Below are 14,601 nucleotides of genomic sequence, written 5' to 3'. Positions count from 1 at the left end.
GGACTATTACTCAGCCATAAAAAGAAACGAAATTGAGTTATTTGTAATGAGGTGGATGGACCTAGAGTCTGTTATACAGAGTAAAGTAAGTCAGAAAGAGAAAAACACCATATGCTTACACATATATATGGAATGTAAAAAAAAAAAAAAGAGTTTCTGAGGAACGTAGGGGCAGGACAGGAATAAAGACGCAGATGTAAAGAATGGACTTGAGGATACAGGGAGGGGGAAGGATAAGCTGGGATGAAGTGAGTGAGTAGCATGGACATATATACACTACCAAATGTACAATAGATAACTGGTGGGAAGCAGCTGCATAGCACAGGGAGATCAGCTTGGTGCTTTGTGACCACCTAGAGGGGTGGGATAGGGAGTGTAGGAGGGGAGATGCAAGAGGGAGGGGATATGGGGATATACGTATGCATATAGCTGATTCACTTGGTTATACAACAGAAGCTATCACTGCATTATAAAGCAATTATACTCCAATAAAGATGTTAAAAAATAATCACAGTGTGTGTGTGTATAAAGTGTTTATTTATATATATATATCTAATTATATATGGGTTTGTAATGACCCATGACTTTATAGTTGTCTTATTTTTTTGAAGCTCTACTAAGGATCGCAAGTCGGGAAGATAGACTTTAGAGTTATTCCAGTGTTGAGGTTTTGTTAGGCTTATGCACTACTCCATTTAAGATTTATGAAATATTTTTTCAGATGATCAAGCAAAAAGTCTCAATCAAGAATGGAAGGTAACCCAAGATGGATGTGGCATAATGGTAGAAAATGAGAAGAAAACTGTCTTAGAAATCAGTGAGGTCAAAGTAAGATCAGGAGTGAAAGCAATAGGTTAGACAAAGTACCAAAGATTCAATAGGATCAGAATCATTATGGAAGTTCAGTAATTCAATGATGGAACCACTTTAGTTAATGACAAGAATGGACGACCAAACTGAAGAGATTTAGATCATAAGAGTTGAGGTCAAACAATGATCAGGTCAGTTTATACTCTTAAGGGCTTTGAATCAGAATTGTGACAGAATTGGGATGGATACATGGAATGAATCATGGCATGTAAGTCTTTAAAGAATGTGGAGTGTCCATGAGATTTGTAAATATCAAGGACAAGGAGGGCCCAGTATTGCTGATTAAACTTCAAGAAACTGGGATTTTAATGAGTGTAGAGTAATAATCATAGCTAGGGTTGGGAAAAGAAGGGAATCCTGTCTCATTTTCTGATTTGGAGGTCCACAGAGAGTGCAGTAATGGTGGTTTTATTGGAGATATCTCCTGGAAAAATATGGGTGTTTCAGGAATAGCCTCATTTTAGTTACAGTCAACAAGTGAATAAATTAAAGAAGGATAAGGATTCCACAGTGTTAAGAATATAGGAAGGCTAGCATTGAACAGTGTGGGGATGCGAATATGGGAGAGGAGAGATGTAGAGAGGGGTTTGTATTCTGGGAAGTTATTATAGTTAATAGAGATATAAAGAATTGGGTTATTGATTGTCTTGATTTTTCAAACATATTTCTGAAAAAGTGTTTCAGTGTTGATGCAAACTGAGGCCACAGGTATCATCTGAAGCCTGGTGAATCACTGCTGGCAGCTAGCTCTGGATTGCAGGAGCAATAGGGCAGAGCTGGAACAGACCTTAGGTGGCTAAAGCCTCTGTGAGCATTGAAGTTGTTAGAGGAACAGATGTCAAGAAGCCAGAGAGGTAATAAGAAAATACAGTAATAAACCCAGGTGATAAGAGACCTTATATGTTTTACTATAGGTATATACTCTTCACAAATACACACAGGGCAGTAACTTGACTCTGAATTACCTTATTACTTCACTAAATGTACGTATATACAATGAACTTTAGTTATCTAATTTTCACACTGTAAAGGTAGAATGTATTCTGATGCCTCAGAGGCTGCGCATAGTGGTTAACAACAACAACAAAAAAAACTGGAAAAGTGAAAATACCACTGGTGGGTTAATCCATGTTACATGAAAAGCCTGCTTTGCATGAACTCTTTTTCTGTTGAATAGAGTAATCTGTTTTTTTATTTTACTTTTTATATGTAACCAAAGAACTTCTAAAATAGAATTAATACTCACTGCATAAGGAGTTTTACTGCCTCTTTCAAATAGGGAACTGACCTGCCCCGACTTTCTAAACAGGGTGTAGCGATAATTGGTAGAATGGTGTGGTGGCATGTTTACCCAGCTGGTCACCTGCACGAACAGCTTTCTTATTAAAGTGAATCCACCCATAAAGGACCTCTGAATATGCTGCTTTTGCAGAGTGGGTGCTCTGCTGATGCGTTCTGCTCAAACCCCAAATGAAGAAACGCTTGAATTATTTTTGATTCTAAGCCAGCAAGGGGGTGATAAGCAACTGCCTGTTCACTTGGAGCATATGCTTACTGAGTTCTAATTCTCTTTTGTTTTGGGACCAGATGCTGCATCCTAGTAATTCCCAAACCTGGCTAATCTTCAGAATTATCTAGGGAGCTTTTAAAAATATCGGTATCCAGGCTTTCCACTCAGAAATCTTGATTTATTATACCTTGACTGGGGTATAGAAATCTGCATTTGAATAAGCTCCAGATAATTATTTCAGGTTTAGGGATCAGTGCTCTATGTCAATGGTTTATAACCATGGTGTGGGATTGGGGTGGAGAGGAAAATTCTGTGTGTAATTCATGAACATCCCCTGCTCCAAAGTCCTCTATTCCCAAATGAAAATCATTGCTCTAGACTACTTATTAGACACATATTTGTTTACCTAATGAACATATTTTGAGAGGGCATTGCATATGACAAATTAAATGGTAAATTGCTTGACTCTTTGAAAAGATGCAGACCTGGGGCTACTGCCTCCTTGGCCACATACACTCTCCTTAGGATAAGGGCATTGCATGCTTTCCGAGTTACTTGCTCTCAAGTCACGTGCACTGGGCTTAAAGTTCAATTTTCTTCATCAGGAAATAATTCTAAATACTTTTAGCTGGTATCAGTTCCTGATCTTACCCCAAAAGTAGAACGTGTGTAAAAATCAGAGACTAGCCAATTGTCTGTAAGGGCAATGTTGATGTATATTGATGTATAAGAAGACTGGGGCTATGTTTAGAAGGTTCTTTAATAAATGTTTAGCTCAAGAGCACATCAGGCCAGGAGAGAGAACATAAGTTGGGGTATGGAGATAAAATACATGATCAAGGTCTTGGAGCAAAGGTAAAGAGTGGAGTGGCTGTGTTTCATTCCAGTAATTGATAGTAGATGTACCAAGGGTGAGAGAGAGTCAGTAACAGAATGACCAGAAATGAACCTGAATACCACAGAGTGAGGACACTTCAGGAACTAATTCTGCTTGCATATTAAGCAGAATTATTTTTACACACTGATCAGTAGATTTCTTGGTTGAGGTTGGGGGAGTTGTGAATGACTGGACAGTGTATTTTTTTTTTTTGATGTTGGGGGTCGGAGTTTATTAATTAATTAATTAATTTTTGCTGTGTTGGGTCTTCGTTTCTGTGCCAGGGCTTTCTCTAGTTGTGGCAAGCGGGGACCACTCTTCATCGTGGTGCGCAGGCCTCTCACTATCGCGGCCTCTCTTGTTGCAGAGCACAGGCTCCAGACGCGCAGGCTCAGTAGTTGTGGCTCACAGGCCTAGTTGCTCCGCGGCGTGTGGGATCCTCCCAGACCAGGGCTCGAACCCGTGTCCCCTGCATTAACAGGCAGATTCTCAACCACTGCACCACCAGAGCCCTGGACAGTGTATTATAGATGGTGAAAAGCCCTGCCATGCACACTAATTATGTATTTTGCCACTTGTTCCTTTCCCCATAAAATGATCTCATGGAAATATCAGGTATCCTCTACAATGAATATCTGTTGTTTTTGTCCGCTCAACACAGATCATTCCTTAGTAATGGTATTCTGATGTTCTTTGAGAAATTTCCCTCTCCCTGGAGATATTTATACTTTAATGGTTAAAACAGTGGGCATGTTACTAGTTGGATCCAATGAAACTCAATTTTGGACCAGTTATTGGAATATTTATGAGGGATACTCATTCTTTCCACTGGAGTGTCTGGGGGAATTGGATGAAAGCCTGGGATGTCTAGCAGCCATCTTGCTTTAAGACAGATGCCTGCCAAAAGGGGAGCCACCGTAAGGAAAAGAGAGCCAGTAAGTTTAGCTCCTCAGTCCAGTTATTCCTCAAGCTTATATAACCTGAACTTTTTAGAGACATGAGACAATAACTCCTCTCTCTCTGTCTTTCTCAATCTCTCTCTCTATCAACTTGAATTGGGTTTTCCAATGCATTGAAACAAAAAATAGTCATGTGTAACATTTCCTGGAGAAACTGTTTACTTGTTGAAAGCTATGTTTGCTTGTGGTTCAAATTTGGTGTGTAAGAAAATAAGCTTTTAGAAAAATTGCTGATAATAATCGTTTGTTGAAAGAAGTGAATCCAAGTAAAGCCAAAATAGTTGTGAGAGGTAGTGCCAAAATATGCTTGACATTTCTCAAGTAGTAAGAGAACAGAGGATAATAGTGGGAAGAGGGAGAGGGAAAGAGACAGTCTTAGAAAGAACTGATAGGAAAAAGCTAAACACATCCGTAGATGATCGAAACCATGAGACTGAAGAGATAACTTATTCCTCTACAGTTTAATGGCTATTTCTTTCAGTTCTTACTCTCATATTTAGAGAAAAAGAAAGAGTCAGGGATGTATATAATATTCTCTAAGTAGTAGCGACTATCAGCTAAAAGAAACAGGTAGATGAGAAAAAGTGAAAATGTCTTGGGGGATACTGGTAGGTAGCAGATTATCAAAAATCATTGTTGAAGTAGCATGAAAAATTTTATTCATTTTGTTAATAGTTCAATCTGGTAATAGTTGTTTTAATTCTTCCTCAGATGCTGGAGTAAGCTCCGTAGGATTACTAAGTGAGAAAATTCCTGGGCTACTCTGAACCTGGAGAGGTGTTTGCACAAGGCCAAGATAACACAGTGGGAAGGAGAGACTGACTGGCAGATGATAAGGTATGTGGCTCGGTTAAACTCAATTAATCCATTCTTCATCCTACCTGAGCTGGAGCTAAGTTAATAACTTGTAGCAGGGGTCTCAGCTTGAGGCCATGCTGCGTTCATTTCTGGGCTTCAGACATAATCGGTACAAGTCTGGAGAATGACTAAGGAGCATAAAATATGCTTATTGGTATGCAAGACTGATAACCCTTTTGGGAGAAAATTCATCTTAAAGTATGACTCAGTGAACTTGGTGGTTTGGGGAAGAAAGATTCTGAGTCAACTCTGCTAAGGTCCCTAGATCTATTCTTCACTCTCTGACTATGGCTGTATATTAGAAGGATATAAGAATGCATGCACAAACTAGAAGGCCTGTTATACAAAATAATCAATAAAGAATAATCTGCAAGCAGCACCACTTTAGTGTTATTTTTCTCAAGAAGTATAACAAGAGAGACATTCGTACCCACTTCACCAGAACCTATAGAGCACCATGAAGTTTCAGTGGTATAAGGAGTACATTGCTTCCGTGGCAGTGATGCCTTGCAGGGGACAACAATGGCATCATTAACATGGCACATGGCAGAGAAATTTTGACATGGTACAGAGTATGGCACTCAGCAATAGTAGTTGTGTTTAGCAAAAGTAGAGTAACTTACTGCAAGAACTATCTGTGCCCAGAGTAGTGGTGGTGTCTAGTGGGTGTGGCTGAACCTAGCAGGAGACAAAGCAGTGTCCACCAAGGCACTCAAGCTGAAGAGAAATGGCAGGACATGGAGGACATGGAAGTAGTTTTCAGTGGATGGATTGGAACCCAACTGGAATGACAGTGATGCTCCCATTGTCAGAGCAGACAGGGAAGAGTGGAGTATAGTGATTTTGGTATTGCCAGAAGAAGTATCAGTGATGCTCAGGGAATGCTACATGGTAAGGTGATTAGAAACTACCATGCGACTTCCTGCGACCTCGGAGTGTTGGGGTCATGCATTACAAGGTAGGGACACAAGCCAGTAAAACACCGTTCATGGCCATAAACAGAAAAAATATACACACTCACACACATACTAATATTTATAGAGTTAATTCTTATCTGCTCCTCACCTGCACTCCTATCACAAAGTAAATCTTAGTTTCTATGAGAATTGAAAGGCAAAGTCCGTCTCCCCTATAAAAGTTAAGAGCTCGTTTTAAAACCATGTAGGCAACCAGTTGTCAGCAATATGGGTGTTAGGCTTCAGCAACAATGAAAAAAGCTGTTTCTTTCATTCCCTCTCTTTCCTAGAGCAATGAATTCACATAATGCCATTTTGACATTGTAGAGACAAGTCTATTAAAATATGAATTTATGGTTACTTTGTCTCTTATGTTGGTCCATTTAGCATAATAGTTGCAATTGACCTAAACAGCAGAAAGTACATTTTATTCTGTTTGAAATTAAAATGGATTGAATGATTTTCTTGTATATATCATTGTTGAAGTTTTTGTTACACTGTGAATTAACACAGATAGCAGTAATAACACAGCTGGATGCACCTGGCATGGGTTATTGGATTTATCCCAAGCTGCTTTTTCATAATTGGCCATTTCTATCCATGTTACTGAAACCCAGTAATGTTTTTAATGTTTTAAAATCAGAATGTTTTAAAAATCAAGCTTACAGAAATATAATTAATAAAGAAAGCAAGGCAAGAGGCTGTGGCAGCCTGTGAAATAATAATTTACCACCTTTTTTGAGGTGTGTCTTGGCAATGTATAATAAAAGCCATAAAATGTGCATACCCTTTGACCCAACATCCCCTTTTTAAGATTTATTCTAAAGCTATAATTAAAGATATACATAAAGATTTGGCTAACTTCTGTTCATTACAACATACTTTATATAGTAAAAAAAGTAGAAATAACTTAAATATCTAATAATAAGGACTTGGAATTATAAAATACTATACATCCAAATAATAGAAGATTAGGTAAATTTTGAATTGGCTTTTTATATTTTTTAATTTTACAATGAAATATACACATAGAAAACCACACAAAATATGTATAGCTTATTCAGTTATTTTAAGTTACTATGAACAGTAACCCCAGGGATTCCCCATGTGTCCCATCTCAATCACAACCCCTCTATTTCCATAAATAACCACTATCCTGACATTTATTTTATCTTTATTGGTTTTATCACCAGTGTGTTCATTTTAAATTTATAGTGTTCATTTTCAGACACTATAATTCAGTCTTACCCAAACAAACAAAAATACAAAGCAATTTTAATGTCTTTTAAGTCTCTTATAATCAATAGGTTTTCTGCTTGTGTCTTAATATGTTTTTTTCATTTCCTTAAAGACCCTGAGGACATTTTGACCTGTAGAATTTTCTGGTGTGGATTTTGTAGGTTGCTTATTCTTGGTACACTTCAACTTGTTCTTCTGTCCTCTGTGTTTTCTGCAAACTGGCAGCTGGATCCAGAGACTTAAGATCCACCTCCAATCCTTTGCGCAAGTCTATCGGGAGTGCTCTTTCATTAAAATGTGCATAGTGGCAGGTAGTTTCACATTTTATGATGCTTGCAACTGTAGATGATCACATTTAGATCTAGTAATTATTTGATATTGTAAACTAGTCGTATTCTAATTCTGTCAATTCTTTTAAAATTTATTAATTGGAAAAGCTATTATAAAGACATGATTTACCTTATCTACTATTTGATAAGCAAGTGATACTATTCCTAGGATCCTAATCATAGGATTATTTCCCTGTATTTGCCAGTTTTCAAGATTACTGAATTATTACTATATTCTCCTTTATACTTTGTTTAATCCTACTTCTAAAAAGAGCTATCAGTCTTTATGTCAGTGTCTTTCCAGTCATTTTGATTATTCGAGTCTCTTTTTCTAGTACATTCCACAGGAAGATCTGATATCAAAAATAATCTACTAGCTCTTCATATTGATAACAGTTTGTGTCCTTTATAGAAAGTTAGTTTTGTTGGATATAAATCCTTTGTTCACATTTCTGTTCCTTGAGTTTCTTAAATATGTTTTTTCATTCTTTTCTGACATAAAACATTGTATTAAAAAGTAAGATAGTATTTAATTCTCTGTCCTAATATGTCATGTACTGTGTTTTCCTAGATGCCCAAGAAATTTATTGTTTCTTTTTTTTAAACCAAGAAATTTTATTAGAATATACTATTCATTATTATTTATTGATTTATTAGAATATTGGTATTCATCATTCTGGGCTGATATTCTGAAACACATGATAAGTTCATCAAATCATTTTTTATTTTAGAAACTTTTCTGGAATTATAGTTTGTAGTATTTGCTGTTTCTTTGCATTAAATTGATTTTCTTCTTGAGGAAATCTTATCTTAAATAGTTGTTACTTTCTCTCAAAACATTCTCTCTCTCTCTCTTTTTTTTTTGATTTAAAAGATTTCATCCTTTATACCTTAGTTTTTTTTCCCTTAAATCACAAGGGTATTTATTCAGTCCTGTGTTTCTTTTTGTTTGAAGTCATTTTCTGAAAAAAAAAATTATTTTATTTCTTTTTTTAAAAATTATTTTATTTCTAATTCTATTTTGAATTCTGAACATTTCTGAGATTTTTTCCAATTCTGATTTTTGTTGTCCTTTCATCTTTTGTATTATTTTCTTAAGTCATGAAAGAGGAGGTTCAGTTTTTATCTACTTCGTAGTAATGTCTTTTATGGTCTGTAGGGATATTATTCTGCTCCTAATTTTCCTTTTCCTTACATTAATTTTGCATGGGATTTGGCCTTGTTACCATTTTTTCATTTTTATGTGAATTTAGTTTTCCTGAACATTACCCTGAGGTTCAGGGTAATGTTTTTAACTTTACAGCTCTTCCTCTTCTGCTGTTTTTGTATATTGTTCCAAACTATGGACATTTTGTCATTTTTCTGCGCAATTCTAATTCTACTCCCATCAGTTTCTCCTCACTGTGAGCTTTCATCTTGGGAGGGAACCCTGGAAGTTTGGACACAAAGGAGTTCAAATGCTATTTTTGGGTTGTGGGATTAAAGTGCCTCATGTTTCAATCTCAATCTCTCTATGTCTCTCTCTCTCTGTCTCTCTCTCTCTGTCTCTCTCTCTCTGTCTCTCCCCCCCTCCCCCTCCCCCTCTCCCTCTCCCTCTCCCTCTCTCCCTCGTGTTTCAATCTCTATCTCTCTCTTTCTGACTTAGTGTGTCACCATGAACTCACATATTTGTTTTTGTTGAATGTGTTATAATCTATCACCATTATTATTATTATTATTTGATGCACAAATTGTCCCTACTTTGACCAGTAGGAGCCTCTTCAAGCCACCTTCTGTGACCTATTGACTTGAAACCTATTAATCTTTGAGCATATTTTTGTTTTCTGGCAGATTTTCCAGGCTTTGTACTTCACTACATCAGATCTATAATCAACCATTTCTCTAAGGGTCCCTGGGCTCCTTTTATATTGGCAAATGGTACATAGAATCTAAGATGTGTGATGTAGTTTTACTTATTGCTACTAAAATGCCATTGCTTTCAAGCCTTTTCTGTGGACAGAGCTAGAAAAAAATTATATTATAAATACATGACAAAATGGACATATATATTTATTGTTTATATACATATGTGTTATATAGTATATGTATAGTGTTATGTATATTTTTTTAAATCGTGAACTAATACTATTTCCCAATAAAATAAAAATGACAGGGTTCCTCTTTACCTTTCGCCATTCCATTTTTCTGCCTACCTTGTTCAAGAATGGAAACCTTGATTCACACTCACTCTGTTTTGAATAATAACATGTTGCAGAATACACATTATCTGAATGACTTAAGTGAGTGCTTGTCTTGTATGTATATAGAGCTTCCCTTGTGGAATAGGTTAAAATTTTTTTAAAAGATCCAAGGAAAAAAGTGTTCTAATGGTATGTGAATTAATGCTTATGGCTTAGGATACATTTTATGTTGGCAGGAGCATCATATATGACCTCACAAACATCTCAAACTACTTAGAAGTGAAAATAATGTGCCCTAGTTAAGTAGTCCTGGTTACGAGGAAGAAATTGATATTGTAGATACATGTGAAAAGTCTACATAAAAATATTTCATGAAAATGAATTAAAACATCTATATTTCTTAATAATATATTTAAATGTATTATATACTATGAATTAAAATACTTTATTTGCTATAAGGTTTCAAAAATATAGGTACATATATAGATGTTTATTTATAGTTACTAGCGCATTAAGTAGATATATTACCCTATCGTCCATATCCCTTAAGTTTATATATTCAAGTTAGTAAAAGTTGTTTGACTTTTGTCATTGGTGAAATGAGGATATAAGTAATCATAAATATGATTTATCATTTTTATTGCCTATACTATTTATTTTTCTTTATTCTTCCTAAAGATTGATTAGAAGTTTCTATGGCAGTGATCATGTCTTAAATATCTTCATCATCCTCATGACACCTGGACACATAGTAAATAATTCAGTATAACAAGTTGATATGAATTACACATTGGAGACTGTGTGAAAGTTGTCTTTTTCACTGTGTGGTCTGACTAGTAAGCTTGAGATTTTTTTTTGCATATGATGATTAGGTGACTGTGGATTTGATTTGTCTATTTTTTTCTACAGTCCCTTCAGGCACATATTACTCAGTGCCCTTTGATGGCTTTTTCCTCATTTCAGACTCTTCTGAAATAGCCTCCCTCACTTTTTAGGCTCTGTCAATATTTCTTATTTAATTTTAAGTTTAACTCCTTAAAGTTATTTGGGGAATAGTTTTCAGAGAAGCAGATTTTCTAAAGAATGTTGTTTCATTTTTCTACAAGGAAAGTTTATATTTTTACAGTGGTTTTAAACTACAGTATTAAACTCCATTTTTAATTGTTCTTTTTAATAACCCTACATACTGTTTGTCTTGAATCTAGAATATTTATTCTGTAATAAACTGGATAAATTCTTATGCTCTAAGCTATATTCTGTAGAGACTCAATTTTTTTTTTTACAAAATATAACATAAAACAATACTTTCTGTTTGAAGAATCAGATGTATAGCTTATCTGAGTAATTATAAAATAGTGCATGAAACAAAGATGATCTTGTAAAACTAACATAAGACCGTGAATTTTCCTTTATGGTAAAAATTCTTTTTCACAGATTAGAAGAGACAGACCAGCAACTATAATAAATCACTTTATCCACTTTACATCTTGACTTTAAAACTGACAAAAGATGAAAACAAACTTGAGTGTGGAAGATGTTCTGCTAGTTCACAACTGAGAGATGGTTTTGCAAACCAAATAATGTTTAACCTGGAAAAATCTACAGTGGGCTAGAGTCAATTAGGAATCAGTTGGAAAAAAATGAGACAGTGATGAATAGTTAGATATTTAGAACTAATCTTTAGTTATTTAGTAATACTGCGATCACAGAGTAAAAACAATCAGCTGTTGATTTTCCATGTAAAGAGTTAAAAGATATTTCTGCAACCTCTGTATATCCAAAAACGATTTCTTTTGTTGCATTTACCTAACAAATGTAAGTTTCTGGTCTAAAGCACCCATTTTCCTGGCTAACCCTGAAACCAAGGTATATATTCTGCAGCTTACTTAAAATGTTTCTTTCCTTTGACAAACTTGATCTCACAGAATGTATTCTTCTATATTTTCTTACCATAGGCCATCTACTTCTGAGAATGAATAATAGAACATTTACCTTATTCCTTGTCCTTAGGACATATAGCTCCCGGTAACATATAAACTCCCTCTTAACTTCAGTGAATCAAGTTTTCTTTTCTTTCTTTTCTTTTTTTTTTTTAGCTCTTTCCTTGTGGCATCTTATTAGATCCTTCTATATTCAGAATCTATTTATGTTTTGAGTGCCATTTTGCTAGGCATATATAGAAAATCTAAAATGAAAATCTAAATCTGAAATAAAATAAAGAAATTAAACAGAAAACATCACCCAATTAAAAAAAAAATGGGAAAAGACTTAGTTCACCAAAGGAGGCTATATGGGAGGCAGTTTAACACATGAGAGAGTTCATTGTCATTAGCCTTTAGAGAAGTGCAAATTAAAGCTATGCCATGATGAACACAATTACACATCTATTAGAATGGCTAAAATAAGAAGTCCTGACAATGCCAAGTGCTAGCAGGTTTGTAGAGCAAACAGAAGTCTCATGCATTGTTGGTGAGTGCTCAAAATGGTGTAGATACTCTGCAAACATTTTGGCATTTTCTTATAAAATTAAATTTATACTTAGCATATGTCCTAGAAACCCTACTCCTAGGTATTTTCTCTAGAAAGATAAAAACATGTTCACACAAAAAATCTGTACACAAATATGTTTAACAACCCCATTAATTTTCAAAAACTGGAAACAATCCAAATGTGCTTCAATAGGTGTGTTAATAAACTGTGGCACATCTGTAAAATACTCAGCAATATAAAGGAATGAAATATGACATACAAAAATTTGAATGAATCTCAAAGACATTAAGCTATATGAAAGAAACAAGTCTCGAAAAGTTACATTCCTTTTGCATAACGTTCTGGAAAAGGCAAAATTACAGAGAACAGATCAGTGGTTACCAGGGTTGGGAAGTTGGTACTACTACAAAGGGTTGGTATGAGAGTTTTTTGGGCTTTTGGAATCATCCTGTGTCTTGATTGTAGTGGTAGTTACATGACTCTGTACATGTATTAAAATTCATAGAACTGTATATAAAAAATCAATTATATGATAATTTAAAAACTCAAATTAAAGAATGAAACATGAACCCTTAGGCCTCAAGTTATGTGAATCAACTATTTCCTTAGAATATGTATGAACCTTCCTAAAAGTGTCCTGTAGCAATTTACCAGGGTGACTTTATACTTGGAAAAGGGAGACACCTGGACCTTCTGGGGATTATTGGTTGCCAAATCTCAATATACTCTTATTACTGGACATCCAGAAGTCCTCTATGGTTCACCAGTCATAGCAGGACTCTGTGGAGCTCAGAGGATGGATGGAGTTTGGGTCTAATTGTGTCTCACAGGGCTGTGTGGGGCCAAGGACCACACAGTGGTTATTTCCCCATTTTCAAAATGTAGAGTAGAAATATATGTACTTAGAACCGCAGAATTCATACATTGATTTCTGACTGATGGAGCAAGTGCTATTTTCTCCACCATGCCATTGTCTTCACTGATCATGATGTAACAAGGCTAACTTCTTGGGGCCCTACAATTTCAATTTTCATCTCCTTAGCTGAATTGAAACCTGAGACAGCTACAAGTTCTAGTGCTTTGCTTTCTCTTTGGTCTCTATGCCATATCTCTAGTTGGTATATGACCTTGTGGAAGTTACTGATAGAGAAGGTTGGGCTCACTGCCCCAATGTTTTTCCTTTTTTTTCCCCCTCTGGATCTTGGATCATCAAGTCCTCAAGGTCATGGTTGCTCTCCCATGCAATGCCTTAAAAGAGCTGTCTTGTTGTTGGTAGTGGTAGTGGTAGTACTTTTTAATTAAAAAAAATCTAATTCTTATAACTATTCCTGGAAGGTTGGTTGAGGAATTTTTAAATGCCAGTAAATTTGCTTTTGTTACAAAAGAAAATAGTGGTGCACCTGTTCTCATCTGTAGATTAGCAGAAGTTGCTGTGTGAGTATCCCATGGATGCCCTAAATGCACTGAGCGTTGGCTGGGTTGCCTCGCCACACTGTGACTGCCATCTCACCTGCTCTGTAGGCTCCTCTGGCTCTTGCCAACATTTGCTTGCAGGCTGTCAGTTTTGAGTGGGACAAGAGGAAGAAAAATCTTATATCAGGTCCAGGCTGTACTACAAACTGCCCTACAGCCTGGGTCCTTCTGAGTCAGCACACCCAAGTAGATTGGAAAGGTCTATGGCAAACAGAGATGCTATATGGAGCCTCTGGCAGTCATTAATAATATCCCCAGGGCTTTGGAATAAATCGCATCATGTTATGCAGACAGTATATTCTCCATTTGAAAGCAGCTTCTGTGGATGAAAACACCAAAGACTGAACATGTGATTATTGGACACCAAATAACAATCTGAGTCAAACTAATTATCCTGAAATATATCTTAATAATGCATTTACGTGCGCTGGACCCTGATTTTGCATTTCACTGTGAAAGCAATTGCTAATGGCTTGGCTGACTGATGAGGAATTTATAAAGATCAAGATAGGAAAACTTGGGCTTCCCTGGTGGCGCAGTGGTTGGGAGTCCACCTGCCGATGCAGGGGATGCTGGTTTGTGCCCCGGTCTGGGAAGATCCCGCGTGCCGCGGAGCGGCTGGGTCCGTGAGCCGTGGCCGCTGAGCTTGCGCATCTGGAGCCTGTGCTCCGCAGCGGGAGAGGCCACAACAGTGAGAGGCCCGCGTACCACAAAAAAAAAAAAAAAAAAAAAAAAAAAAGGAAAACTGATGACAAGGAGGTTTCAAGGAGAAGTATGTGGATGGACCTCTCCGATTAGGCATTTTTATGACCTACATAAATGCTACCAGAGTGCATGTATTATTAGAGGAGATTCTCAGT

The sequence above is a fragment of the Leucopleurus acutus genome, assembly GCF_964270905.1.
Source record: "Leucopleurus acutus genome assembly, chromosome: 7".
Taxonomy (NCBI): Eukaryota; Metazoa; Chordata; class Mammalia; order Artiodactyla; family Delphinidae; genus Leucopleurus; species Leucopleurus acutus.
The sequence above is the reverse complement of the archived record's forward strand: the minus strand, read 5'-3'. Positions refer to the sequence as shown.